The following is an 8,211-nucleotide window of genomic DNA, read 5'->3' on the forward strand; positions in this document are numbered from 1 at the left end:
GTGTCATGATAAACGGAACGACGGAAAGTTGCATGGCAATATATCTCAGAATGGCTATGGGAATGCCATAATAGGTAGGTATGGTGGCTGTTTTGAGGAATATATAAGGAGGTTTATGTGTGAAAGAGCGTATCATATCACGGGGTTTGGATGCACCGGCGAAGTTTGCACCAACTCTCAATGTGCGAAAGGGCAATGCACGGTACCGAAGAGGCTAGCAATGATGGAAGGGTGAGAGTGTGTATAATCCATGGACTCAACATTAGTCATAAAGAACTCACATACTTATTGCAAAAATCTACAATTCATCAAAAACCAAGCACTACGCGCATGCTCCTAGGGGGATAGATTGGTAGGAAAAGACAATCGCTCGTCCCCGACCGCCACTCATAAGGAGGACACTCAAAGAACACCTCATGTTTCAAATTTGTTACATAACGTTTACCATACGTGCATGCTACGGGACTTGCAAACTTCAACACAAGTATTATTCAAATTCACAACTACTTAACTAGCACAACTTTGATATCACTACCTCCATGTCTCAAAACAATCATCAAGCATCAAACTTCTCTTAGTATTCAACACACTCATAAGAAAGTTTTTACTAGTCTTGAATACCTAGAATATTAGGATTATTTAAGTAAATTACCATGCTATTTAAGACTCTCAAAATAATCTAAGTGAAGCATGAGAGAATAATAGTTTCTATAAAACAAAACCACCACCGTGCTCTAAAAGATATTAGTGAAGTACTAGAGCAAAAACTATATAACTCAAAAGATATAAGTGAAGCACATAGAGTATTCTAATAATTTCCGAATCATGTGTGTCTCTCTCAAAAGGTGTGTACAGTAAGGATGATTGTGGTAAACTAAAAAGCAAAGACTCAAATCATACAAGACGCTCCAAGCAAAACACATATCATGTGGCGAATAAAAATATAGCTCCAAGTAAAGTTATCGATGGAAGTAGACGAAAGAGGGGATGCCTTCCGGGGCATCCCCAAGCTTTGGCTTTTAGGTGTCCTTAGATTATCTTGGGGTGCCATGGGAATCCCCAAGCTTAGGTTCTTGCAACTCCTTGTTCCATAATCCATCAAATCTTTCACCCAAAACTTGAAAACTTCACAACACAAAACTTAAAGTAGAAAATCTCGTGAGCTTCTTTAGCGAAAGAAAACAAAACACCACTTTAAGGTACTGTAATGAATTCATTATTTATTTATATTGGTGTTAAACCTACTGTATTCCAACTTCTCTATGGTTTATAAACTATTTTACTAGCCATAGATTCATTAAAATAAGCAAACAACACACGAAAAACAGAATCTATCAAAAACAGAACAGTCTATAGTAATCGGTAGCTAACGCAAGCTCTGGCACCCTAAAAATTCTAAAATAATCGATGGACGTGAGGAATTTATCTATTAATCATATGCAAAAATAATTAACTAAATAGCACTTTCCAAATAAAAATGGCAGCAGTTCTCGTGAGCACTAAAGTTTCTGTTTTTTACAGCAAGATTAAAAAGACATTCCCCAAGTCTTCCCAACGGTTCTACTTGGCACAAACACTAATTAAACACAAAAAACACAACCAAAACAGAGTCTAGATAAATTATTTATTAAATAACAGCAAGGAAAATATTGGGTTGTCTCCCAACAAGCGCTTTTCTTTAAAGCCTTATAGCTAGGCATAATATTTCAATGATGCTCACATGAAAGACAAGAATTGAAACACAAAGAGAGCATCTTACAACACGTGACAAACACATCTAAGTCTAACATATTTCCTATGTATAGGCATCTTATAGGCAAACAAATTATCATCGCAAGCAAAAACTAGCATATGTAAGGAAGTGGAAAGAAACAATAGCAATCTCAACATAACAAGAGGTAATTTAGTAATGTGAAAATTTCTACCACCATATTTTCCTCTCTCATAATAATTACATGTAGGATCATAGGCGAATTCAACAAAATAGGTGTCACATAAAATATTTTCAACACGGTCCACATGCATGCAAAGTTGACACTCTTCCAAAATAGTGGGATTAACATTAACTAAAGTCATGACCTCTCCAAACCCACTTTTATCAAAGATTTCATAAGATTGAACATTTTCCAAATATGTGGGATCTAAAGTTGACACTCTTCCAAACCCACTTTCAATAATATTGCAAACACTATTATCAATCTCATATTCGTCATGGAGCTTAAATAAATTTTCAAGATCATAAGAAGAATCACCCCAATCATGATCATTGCAACAAGTAGAGGACATAGCAAAACAAGCATACCCAAGCTTAGGGTTTTGCATATTATTAGCACAATTTACATAAAAATAATTTATAATAAAATCATTGCAATCATGCTTTTTATTCAAATATCTATCGTGAATCGCTTCATAAAGTAATTCATCACACTTTTTCGATTCACGAATTTCAAGCAAAACCTCATAAAGATAATCTAGTGCACAAAACTCACTAGCAATTGGTTAATCATAATTGGATCTCTTTAAAATATTAGCAAGTGGATGAGGGTCCATAGGTCTTAGGTTCTCTGTTTAGTAATAAATAAACAACTATTCCAACAATACGAGCAAACAAGAAAGGGGCAAAAGAGGCAAATGGAAAAAGAGAGGGAGGACGGAGAGAGAGAGAGAGGGCGAATAAAACAGCAAGGGTGAAGTGGGGGAGAGGAAAATGAGAGGCAAATGGCAAATAATGTAATGCGGGAGATAAGGGTTTGTGATGGGTACTTGGTATGTTTTGACTTTTGCGCGAACCTCCCCGGCAATGGCGCCAGAAATCCTTCTTTCTACCTCTTGAGCTCTTGCGTTGGTTTTCCCTTGAAGAGGAAAGGGTGATGTAGCAAAGTAGCGTAAGTATTTCCCTTAGTTTTTGATAACCAAGGTATCAATCCAGTAGGAGGCCATGCACGAGTCCTTCGCACCTACACAAACAAATAAATCCTCGCAACCAACGCGATAAGGGGTTGTCAATCCCTACACGGTCACTTACGAGAGTGAGATCTGATAGATATGATAAGATAATATTTTCGGTATTTTTATGATGAAGAGAAATAAAAGAAGCAAAGTAAAATAAATGGCAAAGGAAATAACTAAGTATTGGAAGATTAATATGATGGAAGATAGACCCGGGGGCCATAGGTTTCACTAGTGGCTTCTATCAAGAGCATACGTATTCACGGTGGGTAAACAAATTACTGTTGAGCAATTGACAGAATTGAGCATAGTTATGAGAATATCTAGGTATGATCATGTATATAGGCATCACGTCCAAGACAAGTAGACCGACTCCTGCGTGCATCTACTACTATTACTCCACACAGCGACCGCTATCCAGCATGCATCTAGAGTATTAAGTTCATAAGAATAGAGTAACGCCTTATGCAAGATGACATGATGTAGAGGGATAAACTCATGCAATATGAAATATACCCCAACTTGTTATCCTCGATGGAAACAATACAATACGTGCCCTGCTGCCCCTACTGTCACTGGGAAAGGAGACCACAAGATTGAACCCAAAGCTAAGCACTTCTCCCATTGCAAGAAAGATCAACCTAGAAGGCCAAACCAAACTGATAATTCAAAGAGACTTGCAAAGATAACCAATCATACATAAAAGAATTCAGAGAAGATTCAAATACTGTTCATAGATAAACTTGATCATAAACCCACAATTCAGCGGTCTCAACAAACACACCGCAAAAGACGATTACATTGAATAGATCTCCACGAGAGAGGGGGAGAACTTTGTATTGAGATCCAAAAAGAGAGAAGAAGCCATCTAGCTAATAACTATGGACCCGTAGGTCTGAGGTAAACTACTCACACTTCATCGGAGGGGCTATGGTGTTGATGTAGAAGCCCTCCGTGATCGATGCCCCCTCCGGTGGAGCTCCAGAACAGTCCCCAAGATGGGATCTCGTGGATACAGAAAGTTACGGCGGTGGAATTAGGGTTTTGGCTCCGTATCTGGTAGTTTGGGGGTACTTAGGTATATATAGGAGGAAGGAGTGCGTCGGTGGAGCAACAGGGGGCCCACAAGGGTGGAGGGCGCGCCTGGGGGGGGGGGGTAGGCGCGCCCCCTACCTCGTGGCCTCCTGGTTGATGTCTTGACGTAGGGTCCAAGTCCTCTGGATCATGTTCGTTCCGAAAATCACGTTCCCGAAGGTTTCATTCCGTTTGGACTCCGTTTGATATTCTTTTCCTGCGAAACCCTAAAATACGAAAAACAACAATTCTGGGTTGGGCCTCTGGTTAATAGGTTAGTCCCAAAAATAATATAAAAGTGTATAATAAAGCCCAATAATGTCCAAAATAGAATATAATATAGCATGGAACAATAAAAAATTATAGATACGTTGGAGACGTATCATACAGAAAGTCATATCAGTGGCAGATACGACTTGAGAGAATATTGATCTTACCTTTAGCTCCTTGTGGGTTCGACACTCCATACTTATCACTTCCACCTTTGGAAAGTGCTACGATGATTCCTTTCACTTGAGAATTATCAATGTTCAAAGAGCTAAAGTTAATATTTCTAGCTAATGCCCGGGTTGAGAGATATGAAGTCTCCAAAAAGTTCTATAGCTGCAAGATGGAGGAGAATAGTTCTATCAGTGAACACATACTCAAAATGTCTGGGTATAATAACCACTTGACTCGGCTAGGAATTGATCTTCCAGTTGAGAGTGTTATTGACAAAGTTCTTCAGTCACTACCACCAAGCTACAAAGGCTTCGTGATGAACTAGAATATGCAAAGGATGACAAAAACAATTCCCAAGCTCTTCGCAATGCTTAAGGCCGCGGAGGTAGAAATCAGGAAGGAGCATCAAGAGTTGATGGTTAACAAGACCACTAGTTTCAAGAAAAAGGGCAAGGGAAAGAAAGGGCACTTCAAGAAGAATGGCAAGCAAGTTGCCACTCCCGTGGAGAAGCCCAAAGATGGACCCAAGCCTGAAACCGAGTGCTTCTACTCCAAATGGAATGGTCATTGGAAGCGGAATGGCCCCAAATGCTTGGCGGATAAGAAGGATGGAAAAGTGAACAAAGGTATATTTGATATTCATGTTATTGATGTGTACCCTACTAATGCTCATAGTAGCGCCTGGGTATTTGATACTAGTTTGATTACTCATATTTTTAACTTGAAATAGGAGCTACGAAATAAACCAAGATTGGCTAAGGACAAGGTGACGATGTGCGTTGGGAATGGTTCGAAGGTCGATGTGATCGCCATCGGCACGCTACCTCTACATCTACCTTCGGGATTAGTTTTAGACCTCAATAATTGTTATTTGGTGCCAGCGTTGAGCATGGACATTATATCCAGATCTTATTTATTGTGAGACGGTTATTCATTTAAATCGGAGAATATTGGTTGTTCTATTTATATGAGTAATATCTTTTATGGTCATGCACCCTTGATGAAAGGTCAATTCTTGTTTGATCTCGATCGTAGTGATACACATATTAATAATATTGATGCCAAAAGATGCAAAGTTGATAATTATAGTGAAACATACTTGTGGCACTACCGTTTAAGTCATATTGGTCTAGAGCGCATGAAGAAACTCCATGCGGATGGATTTTTGGAATCACTTGATTATGAATCATTTGATACTTGCAAACCATGCCTCATGGGCAAGATGACTAAAACTCCATTCTCTGGAACAATGGAGCGAGCTAATGACTTATTGGAAATAATACATACCGATGTATGCGGTCCAATGAGTGTTGAGGCATGCGATGGATATCGTTATTTTCTATGCTTCACGGAATATTTGAGTAGGTATGGATATATCTACTTGATGAAACACAAGTTTGAAACATTTGAAAAGTTCAAGGAATTTTAGAGTGAAGTGGAGAATCATCGCAACAAGAAAATAAAGTTTCTACTATCTGATCGTGGAGGCGAATATTTGATTTACAAGTTTGGCCTTCATTTAAAACAATGTGGAATTATTTCACAACTCACGCCACCTGGAACACCATAGCGTAATGGTGTGTCCGAACATCATAACCGTACTTTATTAGATATGGTGCGTTCTATGATGTCTCTTACTGATTTACCACTATCGTTTTGGGCTTATGCATTAGAGACAGCCGCATTCACGTTAAATAGGGCACCATCCAAATCCGTTGAGATGACACCCTATGAACTATGGTTTGGCCAGAAACCTAAGCTGTCGTTTAAAGTTTGGGGATGCGACACTTATGTCAAAAGGCTTCAGCCTGAGAAGCTTGAACCCAAATTGGAGAAGTGTGTCTTCATAGGATACCCTAAGGAAACTATTGGGTACACCTTCTACCACAGATCCGAAGGCAAGATCTTTGTTGCCAAGAATGGGTCATTTCTAGAGAAGGAGTTTCTCTCGAAAGAAGTGAGTGGGAGGAAAGTAGAACTTGATGAGGTAATTGTACCTTCTCTCGAATTGGAAAGTAGTACATCAGATAAAACCGTTCCCGTGATGCCTACACCAACTAGAGAGGAAGCTAATAATGATGATCATGAAACTTCAGATCAAGTTACTACTGAACCTCGTAGGTTGACCAGAACACGTACCGCACCAGAGTGGTACGGTAATCCTGTCCTGGAAGTCATGTTATTAGACCATAGTGAACCTACGAACTATGAAAAAGCTATGATGAGCCTAGATTCCGAAAAATGGCCTAAGACCATGAAATCTGAGATAGGATCCATGTATGAGTGTAAGTGCATCTAGTGCCACCCCTAGTTGGTTTTGGAGTATTGACGACAAACTTGGTTGAGGGACTAATGTGTTTGTGAGAATTGCAGGATAACACATGTAGTATCCCCTCATTGATTCAGTTTACCTACCAGAGATGACCCCTAAAAATGTATGAAGACGTAGAATAGAATGGTGGTTCGTGAAGACATTCACGACGAAGATTATGACATGTGAAGACATTCACTTGAAGACTATGGAGTGCGAAGACATAGTTGTTTCGTAGTTTCCTTTTCTTCTTTATTGAGTCATAGGAACCACCATACTGTTAAGTGGGGTCCAAGTGAACAAAGTCAGAGTGACTGATGTGATGCTCAATCAAATCCTATGTCTTTGGGCAAAGACAATAAGAGTAAATCATATCCAGAGCTGGATGAGTCATCTTTACTTGTAGCCCAAGTCAAGCTGTCGCATGTGCTTGAAATCCAACCATTGGACACGTGACGGTTCCTTAGTGACCCAGGGCCATTTCAGACATATCAGGTCGGGTTCCCTCCCGGCTATAAATATCCCACCCCCTACACCATAAATTGGTGGCTGCTCAGAGTTAGTGCGCGGCTTTTGTCGTTTGAGAGCAACCCACCTCTGAAGCATTTGAGAGAGAGATCCTTGCGAGGACAAAGCCCTAAACACCCAGAGCCAAAGAGTGTTAGGTATCACTAAAGTCTTTCTGTCTGCGTGACCTGAAGACTTGTTACACTTGAGGACTGTGAATCCTCGAGCCGGTTAGGCATCACGTTCTGAGCATCCAAGAGCCATTGTGGATCGCCAGTGAATGAAGTCTGTGAAGGTTTGTAGGTCTAACTTGAAGACTTACCAGAGTGATTGGGCGAGGACTGGGTGTCCTTAGCTCAAGGGGAATAAGGTGAAGACGCGGTCTTTTGAGTTCAATCTCAGCCTCTCTAACCAGATGTACAATTGTCACGACAATTGTAACTGGTCTACCAAATCTCTGTCTTCACCAAGCAACTGGCTCTATCCCCAACTTCCTTTACCTTTCAATTCGTCTTCGTGCAGTCATTGATTGCCTGTCTGATCTGATTAACTTCACTATGTGAAGACTATTACCTGTTTGGCTTCATACTGTCTTCAATTCTGATCCATACTACCTAGCTGCTGATAGTCTTTGTACTTTCACTACATTTGCTTAGTTGACTATGTCTTGTCTAGTGTAATCTATCTACCACTGCATATCAATAGGTTCATTTCATCTGTTTGTCTTCAAAGACCTCGTGTTTTGAAGACTTTCATAAAAATCGCCTATTCACCCCCTCTAGTCAATAACTAGCACTTTCAATTGGTACCAGAGCAAGGTGCTCCCTTGTTCTGTGTGATTTGGTTTAATCACCTGGAGTTTTAGCTATGTCGACTGCAGGGATAATCAAAGTCTCCGCTGCGTGCCCAGTCTTCGATGGCACTGATTT

The sequence above is a fragment of the Triticum aestivum genome, chromosome 4A (assembly GCF_018294505.1).
Source record: "Triticum aestivum cultivar Chinese Spring chromosome 4A, IWGSC CS RefSeq v2.1, whole genome shotgun sequence".
Taxonomy (NCBI): domain Eukaryota; kingdom Viridiplantae; phylum Streptophyta; class Magnoliopsida; order Poales; family Poaceae; genus Triticum; species Triticum aestivum.